Consider the following 26,322-nt stretch of genomic DNA (forward strand, 5'->3'; position numbering starts at 1 on the left):
CCATCCCGATTGGTGGAAGCGATCTAGGAGTACAGACAATTAGATATACCCATATGATAAGTGGAATGCATTTCACGTTCCTTGTCATTTCACTTATACTTCATATGTTTTAGATTACATGGTTCCCATACGATCCTATTGAACTTGTCGGATTTTTTATTAATACGTACTGAATGCTTTTTAGCAAAAGTAATCTAGAATTCTATGTGATTTCATCATGTCATTTTACCATGTGGTTGCACGGTTATCTATCTATAGTGTTGAATAATACCTGCAATATGTACTTCCAATTTTAGATCGACAGTACAGCAGGCTATGATAGATAAAGGAAGTATGAAGTTGGATGAAACGATTTTCTAACAGAGGCTCATAACGTATAAATCGCAAAACCCGAGACAATTTTCCATTAACCTAACCTAATAAATCTTCTCTAACTCGAGATAACTAGAACCCAACCAGGACCCTCCTACCGCGGATCCCTTTATGTTTAGGCGGTGAAAGGTAAACATTGGCTGGTCGAGCAGCTTTTGTTCCTGACTTAACAATATTCGGAAGGGTATGGTGCCACGGTGGCGGGAAACAAGTGATGGAATCTCTTTCCACAACCCTGTAAACATTCTCAAATAAACTACGAGGTACTAATGTAGTCATCTTTATCATTTTTAAGAGCCTGGGAGTATTCTCTAAATATTCTTTTACATCCCTATATATTAAGAATGGACGCTCCTGATTAGGTGCCCACAAAATGCACACATTGAATGGCTAAAGTGGTAGCAGAAAATTCGAAATGTTCTGAGAATACCACCATTAATGAAAACTTATTTTCGAGATAAACATTATTCCACTATGGAAAGGGTCGGGTTTTAATCGGAACCATATAACAGTAACATACATTATAGGACATAATTGTAAAACATAAAGAAAAAGACATTAGTTTGTCCTATTCACATCACGTCACAACAAGTACGAACACCAATCATAGGATTCGTTTACTTTTAGTCATGATATTCGCTCTTTCACTACGAAAGTTATCAAAAATTTATTACCGCACATTACCAGCAGGTAGTCTGGCGAGAGTACATTGAAATTCGCTTATACATACTTATATCTGCTGGCTCCATTTTTGATAGGCGCGCGCCTGGCGCAGAGATTTGGAACTACGTCCAGGTATCATACACAATCTGAAGTCGATACAAATGAATGTACCATAAGTTCGAATCACCGGACCCAAGTTTTTTTTTTTTGGGGGGGGGGAGTTTTTGAGGATATGGGGAGGCGGGAGATGGAGGGAGAGAGAGAGAGAGAGAGAGAGAGAGAGAGAGGGGGGAGTTGAAAAGAGAGGGTAAGGTTGTGTGGTGGTCGAGAATGAAGGCAACGAAATATTCACATCTTGATAACTTTATGTTGTCGATGCCAATTACAAAAATAAGGGTAATATTGTCACTACTAACAGTAATACATCTTGTCAACATCCACCAACAGCAGTGTTGATTTAGAATCAGTGTTTCATTCAACTTAATGAATGGGCGATATTTATCCAGCGTATCACGACAGAAATCGACCATAATCTTTCATGAAATTGCTGATCTTTTGAGTTAGTTTTTATCGGCTGACTTCCTCTGATCTGAGGATTCACTGCCCTTCAAAGAATGTATCGTCACACGGGTCTTCAACTGAATCATCAGTTTGGGTCCATCCGTGTTTACAATGAACCGTTCTCGCCTTTGGGTTATTGCATCACACGAGGAAGAGACTGCCAGTGATACGGTCAAGATTCTGTGCGACCTTTCCAAATACCAATTACACATTCTGCAGAGCAGACAGTCGTCGGGCACTGTATGATCTGAAATCTGTCATGAGATTAGTGGACTTAAACTCAACAATGCAACCCAATAACTGTGTTCAGTACGATATGCAATAGTATTACTGTTACCGTGTTAAGGCAGTCGAATAATCTGTTATGTAATAGTTATTTCTATCAGCAAGTAACACATAAGCTCGCTAATCTTAAACGTGCCATATCACACTGATGTTACCAATCCAAAAAACATCTTTTGTTGCTTGAAGTTGTACTTTACTCATAGGATTAGTCATTTACACGATACACCATAAACTGGTCACGTTAGCATGAAACAGTAGCAAGACAGTGAGGAAATTAAGTAGATATAACACATAGTGGAAAGATTAGGTAGGTATGGTACGCAGTGCTGGTGGCATGGATACAAGGGGTGGCCATTAATATCTGTTTCCACCCTCTCACCCAGTAGGTTCGTGGACTAACATATCTGACACTGGAGCCCTAAAACCTATGGTGCGAACGTGTTCATGGGTCTTTTGTAGTAAGTATTAACGACTTCACAAAGCTGACGTAAGTAATCAAGCTCAACAAGGACATTCATCAATGATCAACATAAATATCTGATTAAGCAAACTTCTCAAAAGTGTTAAAGTCGTGATGGTGTGATGTACTGTTCCAGTTTGATAGTTATTTTTTGCAATGTGATGTTACGGTGTGCAGCAGCAGGTAGCGTGCTTAGAACTGTGTGTGATGTAGATTTGTATACAGGTATGATACTGTTGTGTGGTAGTATGGAAGTGTTGTTGTGTGTCGGTGTGGTAGTGCTGTGTGGTGTTGTGGCGTTACGGCCAGCTTTAATGGACAACAAACTTTTTTTCCGCCCTGTAACTGTTGCTTTAAATATGCACTGGTAGAATCTATAATGATAAAAGAGCTTGCCTGCCTAACTCTGTCAGTCTGTTTATGTGTGCGACCATCATGGCTTTAAGAGGAAACGACCATGACACCTGAAATTTTGCACACATACTTGAAGGGAACCTGAGGCTGAGGGTGTGCACCTGGTTATTATACTATTGAGAGGTTGTGTGTGTGTGTGTGTGTGTGTGTGTGTGTGTGTGTGTGTGTGTGTGTGTGTGTGTGTGTGTGTAGCCGTTATAATGGTAACACCCAGCAGCACGGTTTGGTGTTGCAAGGTAATAATACTACTTTTCACACGTATCAGCAGTGAAAGTAATGCATCTCTCAGTAGCAGAGTTGTCATGTTTAATTCATACGAAAATTGTGTACAACATGTTAAAGTTTACCACCCTGCGGCGCCGTGTGATATATATATATACTTTCACATGTAACAGCGGTAAAAAATAGTGTAACTATAAGTAACACAGTTGTTATATTTTACTCATACTAAAACTGTGAACAAAACAGTAAAGTCTTCCAAAACGTTGATTACTGTGGCATTCGTACGAAGCGCACCAATACTGCCAGAATCATTGCGACAAGTTTATTTTATTATATCATAAGTGTATTGGTTGATATCAAAAACATGAATTTCGCAGCGTTTATCACTGCATAAAAGAATGGGAATACAAAACAGTTGCTACCACAGATAGCAATATTTTTCCCACTAAAAAAAAAAAAAAAAAAGACACCCTGTATTTTAGGGCAGCTGTTAGTTATACTGACGAAATACATGTATCATAGTCAATAGATTAAACTACTACGGTGTATAGATCATTATAATGCCTGGGACTCTTACAGTATCGTGGTGAATCACTAGTTCAGTGACTCGGTGCCAGACCAATGCACCACCACTCACAGTTGAGGCGCGGTGAGGAGGGAGGTAGGGCACACAGAGGTGGTAAGCTGTAGTATTACAGTTGCCTTCATTTCAAAATTTCACCGTTTTATGATACGTTCGTAAAATAGTGTTTTACGGTTATTAATAACAAGTAACGCCTTCGTTTCAGTTCGATTTCAATTGTTTATTCCGTTGCAGGAGGAATGGGATCCTAGTGCTATCACTCGTACTTCTATTCTTAAGATATAATTTGGTAATTTACAATGTTGTTTGCTGCAATGATGCTTTAACGTGCTCAACAAAATGTTGTGTTTCCTGCCCATCCAGCCTCGAAATCATTTATGCTTTTTAGAGTTGAGTATCAAAGGGATAATAAGAATATTAAAGAGTCTAAGCATTCAATCAAGTGACATGAACGTTAACATTATTTCATTCTCTTTATAGGATGGCAACTGCCAGAACCAGCTCCCCGGAAGTGATCACCACCCAGGGTAGGGTTATCGGATATGTGAGAGTGTGGGAAAACTCCCGGAGAAATATCCAACGCTGTTGGGCGAGTAAGCTAACAGATTAGAAGTGGATCAAACGATAGCAAGAGGAGGGAACGGTAAACAGCAGCCTAACATAGTGTCCACGGATTACTACACCAGAAGAGCATTCCCGCATCGTTGCTGGCAGATAACTAGAAACCTGCAAGTAACCTGTGACGTTAACACAAGACAACGCCTCCAAGAATACAACAACATCCAGTGCTTCACATCCGTGGAAAAGGGAAGACTGACGGAGCACAGTGAGTCTCGGCTAGGATTTTCTCTGGAGTGTAGGGCTGTCGACCCTGATCTTCGGAAGGTTATCTTTTCTGACTAAAGGAACTTTTCATCAGCAGAGCAAGAGGTAGGGCAATGCTGGAGGGCAAGATGTAAAAGATGTCATGAAAAGCATATCCTACGAAGATCAGTGAACGGCAGAGTTAACTGGTCGTTTTGGGGATGGATGTGCGCTTACGGGGACGGAGACGATGGAGATAAATGAACGACTCACAGGAGGAAAGTATGCTGAAACACTGGATGAAATTCTTCTGCCAGCTGTGTGTGTGACATGGCCATCTTCACGCCTGATCCTCTCCTTCTTGCTCAGGATCAAACCCCCATGCCCCTGCAATGTTGTTAAGGAGTGTTTCAATGTGTAACCTGAAATAGAGGTAATAGTTTGGCTAAAATAAGGGTTTACCAGCATGATACCGAATGTAAATTCGGGGGCAATGTTGTTTAGGGACTGCAGTGTGGATGGTCGCAACCACCAAAGAGGTGACCAAGCAGCGTATGAAGTGTGGGAGAGCATCCGCCGTAGGTCCAGGATTGGCGTAACCCTAACAGAATCTATGACTAAGAGAACTGACGATGTAACTGATGACGTTCAGGGTAGATCTACACCATACTGATGTTTGACATAAAGTGACCCCTGGCTGAATTTGCATTTTTCATCTTGCTTCCATAGATACATATACTTCATATATAAATGACAGTATTAATGATCTTTTTTATATTTCTTTTATTTATTGTACTTGATCGCCGTTTCCCGCATCAGCGAGGTGGCGCGAGGAAACAGACGAAGAGCGGCCCATCCACTCGTACACACACACATTATATATATATATATATATATATATATATATATATATATATATATATATGCTTGCTTGCCTTCAATTCATTCCCGGCGCCACCCAGCCCCACAGGAAACAGCATCGCTGCCTCCCGCTTCAGTGAGGTAGCGCCAGGAAAACAAGACAAAAAAGGCCACATTCGTTCACACTCAGTCTCTAGCTGTCATGTGTAATGCACCGAAACCACAGCTCCCACAGACCTTTCCATAGTTTACCCCAGACGTTTCACATCCCCTGGTACAGTCCATTGACAGCATGTCGACCCCGGTATACCACATCGTTCCAATTCACTATTTCTTGCACGCCTCTCACCTTTTATGTTCAGGCCCCGATTGCTCAAAATCTTTTTCACTCTATCTTTACTCCTTTAATTTGGTCTCCCGCCTCTCCTTGTTTCCCTTCACCTCTGATGCATATATCCTCTTTGTCAATCTTACCTCGCTCATTCTCTCCATGTGACCAAACCATTTCAACATACCCTCTTCTGCTCTCTCAACCACACTCTCTTTATTTCCTCACATCTCTCTTACCTTTCATTACTTACTCGATCAAACCACCTCACACTACTTATTGTCCTCAAATATTTCATTTCCAACTCATTTACCCTCTTCCATACAACCCTATTTATAGCCCATGTCTCGCAACCATATAATATTGTTGGATCCACTATTCCTTCAAACATACCGATTTTTGCTCTCCGAGATAACGTTCTCGCCTTCCAAACATTCTTCAACCCTCCCAGAACCTTAGCCCCCTCCCAACCCTGTGACTCACTTCCGCTTCCTTGGAACAGAATGATGTAATTCATCATTTATTGTAAATATCACTTTGAGATTACACAGACGACCGTATGTATATATATATGGTTTACCCCAGACGCTTCACATGCCTTGATTCAATCCACTGACAGCACGTCAACCCCTGTATACCACATCGCTCCAATTCACTCTATTCCTTGCCCTCCTTTCACCCTCCTGCATGTTCAGGCCCCGATCACACAAAATCTTTTTCACTCCATCTTTCCACCTCCAATTTGGTCTCCCTCTTCTCCTCGTTCCCTCCACCTCCGACACATATATCCTCTTGGTCAATCTTTCCTCACTCATTCTCTCCATGTGCCCAAACCATTTCAAAACACCCTCTTCTGCTCTCTCAACCACGCTCTTTTTATTTCCACACATCTCTCTTACCCTTACGTTACTTACTCGATCAAACCACCTCACACCACACATTGTCCTCAAACATCTCATTTCCAGCACATCCATCCTCCTGCGCACAACTCTATCCATAGCCCACGCCTCGCAACCGTACAGCATTGTTGGAACCACTATTCCTTCAAACATGTATATATATATATATATATACATACAATATCATAAATCTTTTCTACGATTGATCTTATAATACTTCCAATATCATCGTATTTAGATTTTCACCATAATCGAAATTTGTTCAAAATTAAGGAATGTAAGGTGTGTGTCACAGTGTTGCAGTTTTTCCTTTTCATTTCCCAAGGTAATCACCTGTTGTGGTCCATGTCAAGATCTGTTTTCAGGAAGGAGTTGAGCTAACATACTTGTGGCAGCATTTCTACATTGCAGTCTGGTTTGTTTATGACAGACGGGCTTCACCTGAACGAAGTGGGAGCTACGCGTTCTAGCAGGCTCTTTAGTGAGTCCATGCGTGCGATTTGGTAAAGAAACAACAAAATCAAAAACGCAGCCCGTGTGGGGCAGACTCATCCCCTCCGTATTTACCTTTCCAATAAATATGTCTCAGTTTCGTCTAAAAATCTATCATGTTAACGTTCTGACTATACGAAATGAAGTCTCAGAGTTCGTGACAACAGCGTTAGAAGGGAAATAAGATATGATCGCCATTTCCGAATCTTGGTTAGATATCAGCAATAGAGATTTCCTCACCCAATACTCAGTTCCAGGATACAGTTTGCTAAATAGGGATACGTCAAGCAAAGTAGGCGGTGGTGTCCTGCTCTTTGTTAAAACTCATTTAAATCCTGTAGAAAAAAAAAGAAAAACTGCTGCAGCCATTGGGAATGTAGCCTCTATAATTGTAGAAATTAGAAATGAACAACGTAGGAAGATAATAATAGGACTAGTCTACAGGCCCCACATGCAGACACCAGAGGTAAACGAAAGATTTCGTGATCAATTCGCAGTAACTTGTAATGACCAAGATTCTATCATTGTAGATTTTAACATACCGGTGTCTAAATGGGGAGAATTCCTTTCCAATAGCCCAGAGCAGGTGTGGACTCTGCCTAAATTTGCTTGATAATTCCCTCATTCCAATTAGTCGAGAAACCTACTCGCGAAGAAAATATACCAGATTTAGTTCTTATTACAAACATAGGTCTCGTTATTAATGTTGAAGTTGGAGAAAAGTTTGGTACAAGTGATCACTGGGAAATCACTTTTGAGGTCACTTTCAACACTGTATGTAATGTTGGTCAAAATGACAGTCGCGAAAAAATAACCGATTCTAAAAGTGCAAATTTGAATGATTTTCGCATTGCTCTTGACAGAAAAACCTGTGATGATATGGTTAATGAAACTGACATGAACGTACCATGGAAAATCGTCACAAAGAGCTCCAAAGCAGTAGAGGGAAGATACGTACCAGTGCATAGTAAACAGTGTATTTCTGAAACAAAACCAAGATGATGGAACGGTAAAGTAAAAATGTGCCGTTTGTTTAAGAAAGTAGTACCTAGTAAGAAACTTAGAAAATCCAATAACCAGCATGATAGAGTAAGGTATGTAAATGTGCGTGGAGAAAATAAGAGAAGTATACGACAAAGTAAACGTCAATGTGAAACGTATATTGATGAAAATAACAAAAGAAACCCTACGAAGTTTTACAGTTTTGTTAGAAGCAAGAGAGTTGTTACCCAGTCAAGACTTCCACTAATTACAGAAAACGGTGGCTTGGATCAAAACAACAGAGCCATAGCAAAAATATAAAATCTTGCATCTATTTTTACGATCGAAGACACAACCCATGCCCCAAATCCAGTTTCACTGATTAAAGAGGGGAACGTTCTTCAACAAACTGACGTAAAAGCATACTGTCAGCAATAAACTGAATGAAAGTAAATACTACTGCAGGCCCTGATGAGCTTTATCCGAGAACAATGATCGAGTCGAAAAATGAGATAGTTAAACCCTTGACTGCCCTTCTCAATAAGTCATTTGCCATAGTAAAAACGTTCCAGATGAATGGAAGTTTGCTAATGTACAGATATTCAAAAAGCGTAATAAGTCCCTGCCCGGAAATTATCGTCCAACTAGCTTAACGTCTGTACTTGGAAAACTTATGGAAACCATCATTCGAGAGAGAATTGTAAACCACTTAAAGGGCCAACACAGAATAAACGAATCTCAGCTCGATTTTCGACAAAATCGCTCATGTTTGACAAATCTGCTTGGTTTCTTTTATCATATAATCAACATGTATGACAAAAGTAAACCAGTTGATGTTATCTAAACTTTCAAAAAGCTTTCCATAAATTTCCGAAACTAGGATTACCAGTAAAAATTAAATTACATGATACTGATGGGTTTATACTTCAGTGGATAGGAAACTGAGTAACTGACTGTAAATAAAAACAAAAGAGACAGAAAAATGGAGAGTACAGCGCCGAGCAACCAAGATGATTCCCGGACTGAGAACCAAATCCTACGAGATGAGATTATATGACTTAAATCCAATCAACTTGAAAAAAAGAGGTTAAGAATTGATCTCATACAATTATTCAAAATGATCAAAGGCTTTGTTAATCTTAATCTATCAAATTACTCGAGACTTGATTCGTCCGATTTCACTCGTAGTAATGGATACAAACTTGTGGGCGAACGATTTACCTCGAATGAAGCGAGGTACTTTTTCTTCAACAGGATTGTTAACATATGGAACGATTTGCCAAGTACAGTTGTTGAAAGCAATACCATATTTATGTTTATGAATAGAAATGATAAGAATTTCGCCTAAAATCCATAACTTTCACAATCATTATCGTGAGTAGAACATTACATCTTTCCTACAAATAGCGATGACACAGCCCTGTTAACTCATACATGTGGAATTAGTATTATCTATTCCACTATTAAGCACATACTCTATTACTTCAGTTGCTATTGTTGCTGCCACAACTATTAAATACCTGTTTCAAGCAGTGTATGTAAGATTTGTAATGAGTAATATTGACAGCATCATCCTTATATTTGTAACCAACATCGAGAAGGTAATATTAACGTCGTTAGGATGTGGATGTTTTGTCACGGTGTTCTCGACCCCCAACATAATCCCTCTCTTTTCCTACCCCTCTCACCGTAACCCCCAATCCCTTTCATAAACGCCACGGGGCGACATCTGTTGGCTCAAAAATCAACTTGAGTCTGGTGCTTCGAACTTATTGATTCATTTGTATCGGCTTCACATTATGGCTGGTAAAAGGACGTTACTAGTTCCGAAGCTCTGCAGCGGGCAGCGTTGTAATAGCTGGCTGGGTGAATCAAGGAATGTGTTGGTGTGACTGTATGTACGTCATGTCACTATGCTCAGAGGATATCGAGGTAGAAGTCAAGCATGGAAGAAGATTCCATTGAAATTACCGTAATATGCTATAATCTCTCGTCTAGATATACCATGATATGCAGAAATAGATAAAAGCAATCTCATCACTATTGACTCGTGTCTTACAATGCAGCATTTCATCATAGAATATGCAGCATCTGCGTGAAACCATACGTCACTAACTTGTCGTTGCCAATCCCTGTCTCACTAGAAGTTGGAGTAAAATCATATCTTAATCGTATATAAGAACCGTAAACAAACAGGTACCGTAAATTTGTAAACAACCTGGTGGAGTTTTTTCGCGAATGAAATGAGAAATCCTTTCTTTTTATAGTATGAACGTTCGTATATTCAAATGGAATTTTGAGCGAGTCTTACCTTTTAAACAACACTTATATAACCATACATACGAAAAATATATTTCATATCTGAGCTGGAAAATTATAGAATACATTGTCGTTTCATACGTAATACGAAATTTCTGAACACCGTCGCTACGTACGTTGCGTTGTTGGAGGGTTACATCACTAGAGCAATCTTATCGTTAACCAACACTACTGACACTGGTTGTTAATGAACACCCTACGAAATACCTATCTTGAATATCAATATACTGCGTCTACTCACCTTGGATATGGGCTCTTGATGAAGTACATGTGTAGGGTAATCGGTGATAGGAGCAGAGGCTGAAACAAATTTATAAAATAACTGCCTTCACAGAAGTTAAGGGCCGGTGGGTATGTACAATCACTGTTTAGCACGTTCTAGCTTCAACACTATGAACACCATTCACCTTAAACCAAGTCAGTTTGACACGTACATCTTGACGCCAACCGCTCAACTGTGTATGACACACTCTGGGTCCAGCAGGTTAAGCCTGGCTGTCGACTGCTGACTAGTGAATAGTAGTTAAGCAATATACCGCAAAACGTAGGTTTCGTTTATTTAGTTACAAACTGCTATCGCTGATCTTCTTTCTGCACCCCTTTGATATCATTATTCAATATAAAACAATGCAGTTAGGATAAGAATCTTGTTATAGTACATAGTGAAACAAGTTTATGTGACACAATATATCAGAAGAATCTGGGTACAAAACATTGTGCAATGAATCAATCTAATAAAAGAGACAATGCAAATACACGCGCCAAACACGAAGTTACGTTGGTATACGTGTGCTTGGTGACATTATATGTTCGTTGGACAGGATATGGTAAGCAATTTCAGGCAGGATGGAGAGAACCACGGGGTGAACGAAGCAAGCAGTATACTTGGCTGTCAGCAGAGTATAAATGCTTACGATTGTTTGTCAAGTTATTCTTCATCTTGCATAAGTATGTTACAGTTACGTGAGCACATCACTTGTTCTGATAGCAGAACCGTCCTCACTGGAAGACTATCCGATGAGTGAGGTCTTTGAGGAAACTAGCCGTTGCTAAGCCATCTAGAGAGAAGGCATTTTTCACCCAGCTGTGTGGTGCCGGTATAGGAAGGAATAGTTTATCTTATCAATAAAGGAGGAAAAATAATGTGGATTTGGAATTCAGCCTCACTTCTTCATATAAACCACGGTAAATCTTGAAAGACCATGATAGTTAGCCATAGTGGTGATAATTTCCTGACTTTCGCACACAGACAGACAGGCAGACAAATTCATCTATCCATCTATCTATCTATCTATCTATCTATCTATCTATCTATCTATCTATATATATATATATACATATATATATATATATATATATATATATATATATATATATATATATATATTTTTTTTTTTTTTTTTTTTTTTTTTGCCGCTGTCTCCCGCGTTTGCGAGGTAGCGCAAGGAAACAGACGAAAGAAATGGCCCAACCCACCCCCATACACATGTATATACATACGTCCACACACGCAAATATACATACCTACACAGCTTTCCATGGTTTACCCCAGACGCTTCACATGCCCTGATTCAATCCACTGACAGCACGTCAACCCCGGTATACCACATCGATCCAATTCACTCTATTCCTTGCCCTCCTTTCACCCTCCTGCATGTTCAGGCCCCGATCACACAAAATCTTTTTCACTCCATCTTTCCACCTCTAATTTGGTCTCCCACTTCTCCTCGTTCCCTCCACCTCCGACACATATATCCTCTTGGTCAATCTTTCCTCACTCATTCTCTCCATGTGCCCAAACCATTTCAAAACACCCTCTTCTGCTCTCTCAACCACGCTCTTTTTATTTCCACACATCTCTCTTACCCTTATGTTACTTACTCGATCAAACCACCTCACACCACACATTGTCCTCAAACATGTCATTTCCAGCACATCCATCCTCCTGCGCACAACTCTATCCATAGCCCACGCCTCGCAACCATACAACATTGTTGGAACCACTATTCCTTCAAACATACCCATTTTTGCTTTCCGAGATAATGTTCTCGACTTCCACACATTCTTCAAGGCTCCCAGAATTTTCGCCCCCTATCATTTCTATTTCATTTTACTTAGTCGCTGTCTTTCGCGTTAGCGAGGTAGCGCTGCCTTCATCCATTCCTGTCGCCGCTCCGCCACACATGAAGTGGCACCCCCCTCCCCCAGCACGCAAGAGGTAGCGCTAGGAAAAGACAACAGAGGTCACAGTTCGTTCACACTCAGTCTCTAACTGCCATGTGTAATGCACCGAAATCACAGCTCCCTTTCCACATCCAGGCCTTATGAAACTTTCCATGGTTTAACGCATACGCTTCACATGCTCCGGTTCAATCTATCGACAACACGTCGACCCGGTATACCACATCGTTCCAATTCACTATTCCTTGCGCGCCATTCACCCTCCTGTATGTTCAGGCCCCAATCGCTCAAAATCTTTTTCACTCCATCCTTCCACCTCCAATTTGGTCTCCCACTTCTCGTTCCCTCCACTTCTGACACATATCCTCTTTGTCAATCTTTCCTCACTCATTCTCTCCATGTGACCAAACCATTTCAATACACCCTCTTTTGCTCTCTCAACCACACTCTTTTTTTTATTACCACACATCTTTATTACCCTTTCATTACTTACTCGATCAAACCATCTCACACCACATACTGTCCTCAAACATTTCATTTCCAACACATTCACCCTCCTTCGCACAACCCTTTCTATAGCCCACGCCTCGCAACCATGTAACATTGTTGGAACCACCATTCCTTCAAACATACCCATTTTTGCTTTCCGAGATAACGTTCTCGCCTTCCACACATTCTTCAACGCTCCCAGAACCTTCGCCCCCTCTCCCACCCTGCGCCTCTCTTCCGCTTCCATGGTTCCATCGGCTGCAAAGTCCACTCCCAGATATCTAAAACACTTCACTTCCTCCAGTTTTTCTCCACTCAAACTTACCTCCCAATTGACTTGACCCTCAACCCTATCAAACCTAATAACCTTACTCTTATTCACATTTACTCTCAGCTTTCTTCTTTCACACACTTTACCAAACTTTCACCAGCTTCTGCAAGCTTCTTACACGAATCAGCCATCAGTGTTGTATCATCAGCGCACAACAACTGACTCACTTCCCAAGCCCTCTCATCCACAACAGACTGCATACTTGCCCCTCTCTAAAATACTCTTGCATTCACCTCCCTAACAGCCCCATCCATACACAAACTAAACATCCATAGAGACATAACACACCCCTGCCGCAAACCGACATTCGCTGGGAACCTATCACTTTCCTCTCTTCCTACTCGTACACATGCCTTACATCCTTGATAATTACTTTTCACTGCTTCTAGCAACTTACCTCCCACGCCATATACTGTTAGTACCTGCCACAGAGCATCTCTATCAACTCTATCATATGCCTTCTATAGGCCCATAAATGCTATATACAAATCCATTTGTTTTTCTAAGTATTTCTCACATACATTCTTCAAAGCAAACACCTGATCCACACATCCTATACCACTTCTGAAGCCACACTGCTCTTCCCAATCTGATGCTCTGTACATGCCTTCACCCTCTCAGTCAATACCCTACCATATCATTTCCCAGGAATACTTAACAAACTTATACATCTGTAATTTGAACACTCACCTTTATCCCCTTTGCCTTTGTACAATGGTACTATGAATGCATTCCGCCAATCCTCAGGCACTTCACCATGAACCATACATACAGAGAATATCCTTACCAACCAGTCAACAACACAGTCACCCCCTTCTTTATTAAGTTCCACTGCAATACCATCCAAACCCGCCGCCTTGCTGGCTTTCATCTTCCGCAAAGCTTTCACTATCTCTTCTGTGTTTACCAAAGCATTCTCCCTGACCCTCTCACTTCGCACACCATCTCGACCAAAACACCCTGTATCTGCCAGCCTATTATCAAACACATTCAACAAACCTTCAAAATACTCACTCCATCTCCTTCTCACGTCACCATTACTTTTTATTACCTCCCCATTTGCCCCCTTTACCGATATTCCCATTTGTTCTCTTGTCTTACGCCCTTTATTTTCCTCTTCCCAAAACATCCTTTTATTCTCCCTAGAGTTTAACGATACTCTCTCATCCTAACTCTCATTTGCCCTCTTTTCTTGACCTCCTGCCTCTTTGTTTTATCAATATCCCAATCACTCCCACTACTTCCCTGAAAAAATCGTCCAAACGCCTCTCTCTTCTCTTTCACTAACAATCTTACTTCTTCATATCATCACTCACTACCCTTTCTAACCTGCCAACCTCCCACCTTTCTCATGCCACAGGCATCTTTTGCGCAAGCCATCACTCCTTCCCTAAATAAATCCCACTCCTTCCCCACTCCCCTTATGTCCTTTTCTCTCACCTTTTTCCATTATGCACTCAATCTCTCCTGGTACTTCCTCTCTCACACACACAGACACACACACACACACACACACACACACACACACAACACACACCCACACACACACACACAAACGCACGCACACAAGGTTATTAGGTACAGTAGGGTTGAGGGTCAAGTCAATTGGGAGGTAAGTTTGAATGGAGAAAAGCTGGAGGAAGTGAAGTGTTTTAGATATCTGGGAGTGGATCTGGCAGCAGATGGAACCATGGAAGCGGAAGTGAATCATAGGGTGGAGGAGGGGGCGAAAATTCTGGGAGCCTTGAGGAATGTTTGGAAGTCGAGAACATTATCTCGGAAAGCAAAAAATGGGTATGTTTGAAGGAATAGTAGTTCCAACAATGTTGTATGGTTGCGAGGCGTGGGCTATGGATAGAGTTGTGCGCAGGAGGGTGGATGTGCTGGAAATGAGATGTTTGAGGACAATATGTGGTGTGAGGTGGTTTGATCGAGTAAGTAATGTAAGGGTGAGAGAGATGTGTGGAAATAAAAAGAGTGTGGTTGAGAGAGCAGAAGAGGGCGTTTTGAAATGGTTTGGTCACATGGAGAGAATGAGTGGGGAAAGATTGACCAAGAGGATATATGTGTCAGAGGTGGAGGGAACGAGGAGGAGTGGGAGACCAAATTGGAGGTGGAAAGATGGAATGAAAAAGATTTTGAGTGATTGGGGCCTGAACATGCAGGAGGGTGAAAGGCGTGCAAGGAATAGAGTGAACTGGAACGATGTGGTATACCGGGGTCGACGTGCTGTCAATGGATTGAAGCAGGGCATGTGAAGCGTCTGGGGTAAACCATGCAAAGTGTGTGGGGCCTGGATGTGGAAAGGGAGCTGTGGTTTCGGTGCATTATTACATGACAGCTAGAGACTGAGTGTGAACGAATGGGGCCTTTGGTGTTTTTCCTAGCGCTACCTCGCACACATGAGGGGGGAGGGGGTTGTTATTCCATGTGTGGCGAGGTGGCGATGGGAACAAATAAAGGCAGACAGTATGAATTATGTACATGTGTATATATGTATATGTCTGTGTATGTAGTATATATGTGTACATTGAGATGTATAGGTATGTATATCGTGCGTGTGTGGACATGTATGTATATACATGTGTATGTGGGCGGGTTGGGCCATTCTTTCGTCTGTTTCCTTGCGCTACCTCGCTAACGCGGGAGACAGCGATAAAGCAAAATATATATATGTATATATATATATATATATATATATATATATATATATATATATATATATATATATATATATATATATATATATATATATATGCAGTCTGTTGTGGATGAGAGAGCTTGGGAGGTGAGTCAGTTGTTGTTCGCTGATGATACAGCGCTCGTGGCTGATTCGGGTGTGAAACTGCAGAAGCTGGTGACTGAGTTTGGTAAAAGTGTGTGAAAGAAGAAAGCTGAGAGTAAATGTGAATAAGAGTAAGGTTATTAGGTACAGTAGGGTTGGGGGTCAAGTTAATTGGGAGGTAAGGTTGAATGGAGAAAAACTGGAAGAAGTGAAGTGTTTTAGATATCTGGGAGTGGTTTTGGCAGCGGATGGAACCATGGAAGCGGAAGTGAATCATAAAAGTGGGGGAGGGGGCGAAAGTTCAGGGAGCGTTGAAAAATGTGTGGAAGTCGAGAACGTTATCTTGGAAAGCAAATATGGGTATGTTTGAAGGAATAGTGGTTCCAACAATGTTATATGGTTGCGAAGCGTGGGCTATAGATAGAGTTGTGCGTAGGAGGGTGGATGTGCCGGAAATGAGATGTTTGAGGACAATATGTGATGTGAGGTGGTTTGATCGAGTAAGTAATGAAAGGGTAAGAGAGATGTGTGGTAATAAAAAGAGTGTGGTTGAGAGAGCAGAAGAGGGCGTTTTGAAATGGTTTGGTCACATGGAGAGAATGAGTGAGGAAAGATTGACAAAGAGGATATATGTGTCAGAGGTGGAGGGAACGAAGAGAAGTGGGAGACCAAATTGGAGGTGGAAAGATGGAGTGAAAAAGATTTTGAGTGATCGGGGCCTGAACATGTAGGAGGGTGAAAGGTGTGCAAGGAAAAGAGTGAATTGGAACGATGTGGTATACCTGGGTCGACGTGCTGTCAACGGATTGAAGCAGGGCATGTGAAGCGTCTGGGGTAAACCATGGAAAGTTCTGTGGGGTCTGGATATGGAAAGGGGGCTGTGGTTTCGGTGCATTATACATGACAGCTGAGTGTGAACGAATGGGGCCTTTGGTGTTTTTCCTAGCGCTACCTCGCACACATGAGGGGGGGAGGGGGTTGTTATTCCATGTGTGGCGAGGTGGCGATGGGAACAAATAAAGGCAGACAGTATGAATTATGTATATGTGTATATATGTATATGTCTGTGTATGTAGTATATATGTGTACATTGAGATGTATAGGTATGTATATTTGCGTGTGTGGACGTGTATGTATATACATGTGTATGTGGGTGGGTTGGGCCATTCTTTCGTCTGTTTCCTTGCGCTACCTCGCTAACGCGGGAGACAGCGATAAAGCAAAATATATATATATATATATGCAGTCTGTTGTGGATGAGAGAGCTTGGGAGGTGAGTCAGTTGTTGTTCGCTGATGATACAGCGCTCGTGGCTGATTCGGGTGTGAAACTGCAGAAGCTGGTGACTGAGTTTGGTAAAGTGTGTGGAAGAAGAAAGTTAAGAGTAAATGTGAATAAGAGCAAGGTTATTAGGTACAGTAGGGGTGAGGGTCAAGTCAATTGGGAGGTGAGTTTGAATGGAGAAAAACTGGAGGAAGTGAAGTGTTTTAGATATCTGGGAGTGGATCTGTCAGCGGATGGAACCATGGAAGCGGAAGTGGATCATAGGGTGGGGGAGGGGGCGAAAATTTTGGGAGCCTTGAAAAATGTGTGGAAGTCGAGAACATTATCTCGGAAAGCAAAAATGGGTATGTTTGAAGGAATAGTGGTTCCAACAATGTTGTATGGTTGCGAGGCGTGGGCTATGGATAGAGATGTGCGCAGGAGGATGGATGTGCTGGAAATGAGATGTTTGAGGACAATGTGTGGTGTGAGGTGGTTTGAGCGAGTGAGTAACGTAAGGGTAAGAGAGATGTGTGGAAATAAAAAGAGCGTGGTTGAGAGAGCAGAAGAGGGTGTTTTGAAATGGTTTGGGCACATGGAGAGAATGAGTGAGGAAAGATTGACCAAGAGGATATATGTGTCGGAGGTGGAGGGAACGAGGAGAAGAGGGAGACCAAATTGGAGGTGGAAAGATGGAGTGAAAAAGATTTTGTGTGATCGGGGCCTGAACATGCAGGAGGGTGAAAGGAGGGCAAGGAATAGAGTGAATTGGAGCGATGTGGTATACAGGGGTTGACGTGCTGTCAGTGGATTGAATCAAGGCATGTGAAGCGTCTGGGGTAAACCATGGAAAGCTGTGGGTATGTATATTTGCGTGTGTGGACGTATGTACATGTGTATGGGGGGGGTTGGGCCATTTCTTTCGTCTGTTTCCTTGCGCTACCTCGCAAACGCGGGAGACAGCGACAAAGTATAAAAAAAAAAAAAAAAAAAAAATATATATATATATATATATATATATATATATATATATATATATATGTATATATATATATATATATATATATATATATATATATATATATATATATATATATATATACATATATATATATATATATATATATATATATACATATATACATATATATATATAAATATATATATATATATATATATATATATATATATATATATATATATATATATATTATATATATATATATATATGTATATATATATATATTTTTTTTTTTTTTTCTTCAAACTATTCGCCATTTCCCGCGTTAGCGACGTAGCGTTAAGAACAGAGAACTGGGCCACTGAGGGAATATCCTCACCTGGCCCCCTTCTCTGTTCCTTCTTTTGTAGAATTAAAAAAAACTGAGAGGGGAGGATTTCCAGCCCCCCGCTCCCTCCCCTTTTAGTCGCCTTCTACGACACGCAGGGAATACGTGGGAAGTATTCTTTCTCCCCTATCCCCAGGGATAATATATATATATATATATATATATATATATATATATATATATATATATATATATATATATATATATATATATATATATATATATATATATATATATATTTATATATATATATATATATATATATATATATATATATATATGTGAAATGTAAAAGTATGGGAAGAAAAACAAAAGTGAAGTGTAGGTAAAGCATGCCCAATGGTGTCTGCATTTAATTGTATACAGATGTAGTGGAATACGTATTTCAGTGCAATAACCAAAGAACTTGTAGAAAAGTAGAAAAATACATGGAACACAGTTTCTTGAAATCATTTTCCTTGTAACCCTACTACACAAGTTAAGGCCATCACTGATTACTAAAGGAAATATACACTTGACATAATATCATTAACCAATGATGTTTAATTGGACTACGTTCCCAAATCATTAAATACTTAATTGGTACCAAAACTCAAAAATCAATAAAAATTTCTGATATTCTTATTCCATCTTTTAATTGACAGAAAAAATTACCAGGCTGAATCTTCTTTAAACTTTGTAAACATCTTACATTGTTACACAACCTAATAAAAAGAGACTTCACTATGACGTAATAGGAAGGTAATCATATCTAATATGAACACAATCATCTGATCATATCTACAGTACTGGTATACTTACATGATATACAGTGGTTCAGTGCGTTGCTAGCTTGTCGACCCCAGTTTACCATATTGTTCCAGTTCACTCTATTCCTTGCAAGCCTCTCACCCTCCTGTATGTTCAGGCCCTGATTGCTCAAAATCGTTTTCACTCCATCCTTCCACCTTTAGGTTGGTCTCCCGCTTTTCCTTGTTTCCTGCACCTCTGACACAGACACACACAGGCACACACACACACACACACACACACACAGTGTGAATTGTGTGCATGGGTATATATGTATGTGTCTGTGTGTGTATGTGTGTGTGTACGTTGAGATGTATAGGTATGTATATTTGCGTGTGTGGACGTGTATGTATATACATGTGTATGGGGGTGGGTTGGGTCATTTTCTTTCATCTGTTTCCTTGCGCTACCTTGCAAATGCGGGAGACAGCGACAAAGCAAAATAAATAAATAAATTAATAAATATATATATATATATATATATATATATATATATATATATATATATATATATATATATATATATATATATATAGGGGAGAAAGAATACTTCCCACGTATTCCCTGCGTGTCGTAGAAGGCGACTAAAAGGGGAGGGAGCGGGGGGCTGGAAATCCTCCCCTCTCATTTTTTTTAATTTTCCAAAAGAAGGAACAGAGAATTGGGCCAGGTGAGGGTATTCCCTCAAAGGACCAGGCCTCTGTTCTTAACGCTACCTCGCTAATGCGGGACATGGCGAATAGTTTGAAAGAAAAATATATATATATATATATATATATATATATATATATATATTTTTTTTTTTTTTTTATACTTTGTCGCTGTCTCCCGCGTTTGCGAGGTAGCGCAAGGAAACAGACGAAAGAAATGGCCCAACCCACCCCCATACACATGTATATACATACGTCCACACACGCAAATATACATACCTACACAGCTTTCCATGGTTTACCCCAGACGCTTCACATGCCTTGATTCAATCCACTGACAGCACGTCAACCCCGGTATACCACATCGCTCCAATTCACTCTATTCCTTGCCCTCCTTTCACCCTCCTGCATGTTCAGGCCCCGATCACACAAAATCTTTTTCACTCCATCTTTCCACCTCCAATTTGGTCTCACTCTTCTCCTCGTTCCCTCCACCTCCGACACATATATCCTCTTGGTTAATCTTTCCTCACTCATTCTCTCCATGTGCCCAAACCACTTCAAAACACCCTCTTCTGCTCTCTCAACCACGCTCTTTTTATTTCCACACATCTCTCTTACCCTTACGTTACTCACTCGATCAAACCACCTCACACCACACATTGTCCTCAAACATCTCATTTCCAGCACATCCATCCTCCTGCGCACAACTCTATCCATAGCCCACGCCTCGCAACCATACAACATTGTTGGAACCACTATTCCTTCAAACATACCCATTTTTGCTTTCCGAGATAATGTTCTCGACTTCCACACATTCTTCAAGGCCCCCAGAATTTTCGCCCCCTCCCCCACCCTATGATCCACTTCCGCTTCCATGGTTCCATCCGCTGCCAGATCCACTCCCAGATATCTAAAACACTTCACTTCCTCCAGTTTTTCTCCATTCAAACTCACCTCCCAATTTACTTGACCCTCAACCCTACTGTACCTAATAACCTTGCTCTTATTCACATTTACTCTCAGCTTTCTTCTTTCACACACTTTACCAAACTTTCACCAGCTTCTGCAAGCTTCTTACACGAATCAGCCATCCAGCGTTGTATCATCAGCGCACAACAACTGACTCACTTCCCAAGCCCTCTCATCCACAACAGACTGCATACTTGCCCCTCTCTAAAATACTCTTGCATTCACCTCCCTAACAGCCCCATCCATACACAAACTAAACATCCATAGAGACATAACACACCCCTGCCGCAAACCGACATTCGCTGGAACCTATCACTTTCCTCTCTTCCTACTCGTACACATGCCTTACATCCTTGATAATTACTTTTTCACTGCTTCTAGCAACTTAACCTCCCACGCCATTATACTGTTAGTACCTGCCACAGAGCATCTCTATCAACTCTATCATATGCCTTCTATAGGCCCATAAATGCTATATACAAATCCATTTGTTTTTCTAAGTATTTCTCACATACATTCTTCAAAGCAAAACACTAGATCCACACATCCTATACCACTTCTGAAGCCACACTGCTCTTCCCAATCTGATGCTCTGTACATGCCTTCACCCTCTTAGTCAATACCCTACCATATCATTTCCCAGGAATACTTAACAAACTTATACATCTGTAATTTGAACACTCACCTTTATCCCCTTTGCCTTTGTACAATGGTACTATGAATGCATTCCGCCAATCCTCAGGCACTTCACCATGAACCATACATACAGAGAATATCCTTACCAACCAGTCAAGCAACACAGTCACCCCTTCTTTATTAAGTTCCACTGCAATACCATCCAAACCCGCCGCCTTGCTGGCTTTCATCTTCCGCAAAGCTTTCACTATCTCTTCTGTGTTTACCAAAGCATTCTCCCTGACCCTCTCACTTCGCACACCATCTCGACCAAAACACCCTGTATCTGCCAGCCTATTATCAAACACATTCAACAAACCTTCAAAATACTCACTCCATCTCCTTCTCACGTCACCATTACTTTTTATTACCTCCCCATTTGCCCCCTTTACCGATATTCCCATTTGTTCTCTTGTCTTACGCCCTTTATTTTCCTCTTCCCAAAACATCCTTTTTATTCTCCCTAGAGTTTAACGATACTCTCTCATCCTAACTCTCATTTGCCCTCTTTTCTTGACCTCCTGCCTCTTTGTTTTATCAATATCCCAATCACTCCCACTACTTCCCTGAAAAAATCGTCCAAACGCCTCTCTCTTCTCTTTCACTAACAATCTTACTTCTTCATATCATCACTCACTACCCTTTCTAACCTGCCAACCTCCCACCTTTCTCATGCCACAGGCATCTTTTGCGCAAGCCATCACTCCTTCCCTAAATAAATCCCACTCCTTCCCCACTCCCCTTATGTCCTTTTCTCTCACCTTTTTCCATTATGCACTCAATTCTCCTGGTACTTCCTCTCTCACACACACAGACACACACACACACAACACACACACACACACACACACACACACAACACACACACACACACACACACACACACACACAAACGCACGCACACAAGGTTATTAGGTACAGTAGGGTTGAGGGTCAAGTCAATTGGGAGGTAAGTTTGAATGGAGAAAAGCTGGAGGAAGTGAAGTGTTTTAGATATCTGGGAGTGGATCTGGCAGCAGATGGAACCATGGAAGCGGAAGTGAATCATAGGGTGGAGGAGGGGCGAAAATTCTGGAGCCTTGAGGAATGTTTGGAAGTCGAGAACATTATCTCGGAAAGCAAAAAATGGGTATGTTTGAAGGAATAGTGGTTCCAACAATGTTGTATGGTTGCGAGGCGTGGCTATGGATAGAGTTGTGCGCAGGAGGTGGATGTGCTGGAAATGAGATGTTTGAGGACAATATGTGATGTGAGGTGGTTTGATCGAGTAAGTAATGAAAGGGTAAGAGAGATGTGTGGAAATAAAAAGAGTGTGGTTGAGAGAGCAGAAGAGGGCGTTTTGAAATGGTTTGGTCACATGGAGAGAATGAGTGGGGAAAGATTGACCAAGAGGATATATGTGTCAGAGGTGGAGGGAAACGAAGAGAAGTGGGAGACCAAATTGGAGGTGGAAAGATGGAGTGAAAAAGATTTTGAGTGATCGGGGCCTGAACATGCAGGAGGGTGAAAGGCGTGCAAGGAATAGAGTGAATTGGAACGATTTGGTATACCTGGGTCGACGTGCTGTCAATGGATTGAACCAGGGCATGTGAAGCGTCTGGGGTAAACCATGGAAAGTTCTGTGGGGTCTGGATATGGAAAGGGGGCTGTGGTTTCGGTGCATTATACATGACAGCTAGAGACTGAGTGTGAACGAATGGGGCCTTTGGTGTTTTTCCTAGCGCTACCTCGCACACATGAGGGGGGGAGGGGGTTGTTATTCCATGTGTGGCGAGGTGGCGATGGGAACAAATAAAGGCAGACAGTATGAATTATGTATATGTGTATATATGTATATGTCTGTGTATGTAGTATATATGTGTACATTGAGATGTATAGGTATGTATATTTGCGTGTGTGGACGTGTATGTATATACATGTGTATGTGGGTGGGTTGGGCCATTCTTTCGTCTGTTTCCTTGCGCTACCTCGCTAACGCGGGAGACAGCGATAAAGCAAAATATATATATATATTTATTATATATATATAATATAATATATATATATTATATATATATATATTATATATATATATATATATATATATATATATATATATATATATATATATGCAGTCTGTTGTGGATGAGAGAGCTTGGGAGGTGAGTCAGTTGTTGTTCGCTGATGATACAGCGCTCGTGGCTGATTCGGGTGTGAAACTGCAGAAGCTGGTGACTGAGTTTGGTAAAAGTGTGTGAAAGAAGAAAGCTGAGAGTAAATGTGTATAAGAGTAAGGTTATTAGGTACAGTAGGGTTGGGGGTCAAGTTAATTGGGAGGTAAGTTTGAATGGAGAAAAACTGGAAGAAGTGAAGTGTTTTAGATATCTGGGAGTGGTTTTGGCAGCGGATGGAACCATGGAAGCGGAAGTGAATCATAAAAGTGGGGGAGGGGGCGAAAGTTCAGGGAGCGTTGAAAAATGTGTGGAAGTCGAGAACATTATCTCGGAAAGCAAAAAATGGGTATGTTTGAAGGAATAGTGGTTCCAACAATGTTATATGGTTGCGAAGCGTGGGCTATAGATAGAGTTGTGCGTAGGAGGGTGGATGTGCTGGAAATGAGATGTTTGAGGACAATATGTGATGTGAGGTGGTTTGATCGTGTAAGTAATGAAAGTGTGAGAGAGATGTGTGAAATGAAAAGAGTGTGGTTGAGAGAGCAGAAGAGGGCGTTTTGAAATGGTTTGGTCACATGGAGAGAATGAGTGAGGAAAGATTGACAAAGAGGATATATGTGTCAGAGGTGGAGGGAAACGAAGAGAAGTGGGAGACCAAATTGGAGGTGGAAAGATGGAGTGAAAAAGATTTTGAGTGATCGGGGCCTGAACATGTAGGAGGTTGAAAGGTGTGCAAGGAAAAGAGTGAATTGGAACGATGTGGTATACCTGGGTCGACGTGCTGTCAACGGATTGAAGCAGGGCATGTGAAGCGTCTGGGGTAAACCATGGAAAGTTCTGTGGGGTCTGGATATGGAAAGGGGGCTGTGGTTTCGGTGCATTATACATGACAGCTGAGTGTGAACGAATGTGGCCTTTGTTGTCTTTTCCTATCGCTACCTCGCGTACATGCGGTGGGAGGGGGTTTTCATTTCATGTGTGGCGGGGTGGCGACGAGATTGAATAAGGGCAGACAGTATGAATTATGTATATGTGTATATATGTATATGTCTGTGTATATATATATATATTTTTTTTTTTTTTTAAATATCCGCCATTTCCCGCCTTAGCGAGGTAGCGTTAAGAACAGAGGACTGTGCCTTTGTGGAATATCCTCACCTAGCCCCCTTCTGTTCCTTCTTTTGGAAAATTAAAAAAAAGAAAAAAAAAAATGAGAGGGGAGGATTTCCAGCCTCCCGCTCCCTCCCCTTTTAGTCGCCTTTTACGACACGCAGGGTATACGTTGAGATGTATAGGTATGTATATTTGCGTGTGTGGACGTGTATGTATATACATGTGTATGTGGGTGGGTTGGGCCATTCTTTCGTCTGTTTCCTTGCGCTACCTCGCTAACGCGGGAGACAGCGATAAAGCAAAATATATATATATATATGCAGTCTGTTGTGGATGAGAGAGCTTGGGAGGTGAGTCAGTTGTTGTTCGCTGATGATACAGCGCTCGTGGCTGATTCGGGTGTGAAACTGCAGAAGCTGGTGACTGAGTTTGGTAAAAGTGTGTGAAAGAAGAAAGCTGAGAGTAAAGGTATAAGAGTAAGGTTATTAGGTACAGTAGGGTTGGGGGTCAAGTTAATTGGGAGGTAAGTTTGAATGGAGAAAAGCTGGAGGAAGTGAAGTGTTTTAGATATCTGGGAGTGGTTTTGGCAGCGGATGGAACCATGGAAGCGGAAGTGAATCATAAAAGTGGGGGAGGGGGCGAAAGTTCAGGGAGCGTTGAAAAATGTGTGGAAGTCGAGAACATTATCTCGGAAAGCAAAAAATGGGTATGTTTGAAGGAATAGTGGTTCCAACAATGTTATATGGTTGCGAAGCGTGGGCTATAGATAGAGTTGTGCGTAGGAGGGTGGATGTGCTGGAAATGAGATGTTTGAGGACAATATGTGATGTGAGGTGGTTTGATCGAGTAAGTAATGAAAGGGTAAGAGAGATGTGTGGAAATAAAAAGAGTGTGGTTGAGAGAGCAGAAGAGGGCGTTTTGAAATGGTTTGGTCACATGGAGAGAATGAGTGAGGAAAGATTGACCAAGAGGATATATGTGTCAGAGGTGGAGGGAAACGAAGAGAAGTGGGAGACCAAATTGGAGGTGGAAAGATGGAGTGAAAAAGATTTTGAGTGATCGGGGCCTGAACATGTAGGAGGTTGAAAGGTGTGCAAGGAAAAGAGTGAATTGGAACGATGTGGTATACCTGGGTCGACGTGCTGTCAACGGATTGAAGCAGGGCATGTGAAGCGTCTGGGGTAAACCATGGAAAGTTCTGTGGGGTCTGGATATGGAAAGGGGGCTGTGGTTTCGGTGCATTATACATGACAGCTGAGTGTGAACGAATGGGGCCTTTGGTGTTTTTCCTAGCGCTACCTCGCACACATGAGGGGGGGAGGGGGTTG

At 41.4% G+C, this 26,322-nt stretch overlaps 1 protein-coding gene across 1 annotated transcript in view; it reads right to left on the reverse strand.

Moving 5' to 3' along the window:
• The window catches only part of LOC139749871 (ankyrin repeat domain-containing protein 13C), a 257,041-nt gene extending 246,432 nt beyond the window's left edge, over positions 1 to 10,609 (reverse strand). The window contains exon 1 of the mRNA XM_071664227.1: positions 10,486 to 10,609. The gene's annotated coding sequence lies outside the window, so the exon portion shown is untranslated. The remainder of the gene's footprint in view (positions 1 to 10,485) is intronic.
• Positions 10,610 to 26,322: the final 15,713 nt, after the last annotated feature.

This window comes from Panulirus ornatus, chromosome 8 (assembly GCF_036320965.1).
Source record: "Panulirus ornatus isolate Po-2019 chromosome 8, ASM3632096v1, whole genome shotgun sequence".
NCBI lineage: Eukaryota > Metazoa > Arthropoda > Malacostraca > Decapoda > Palinuridae > Panulirus > Panulirus ornatus.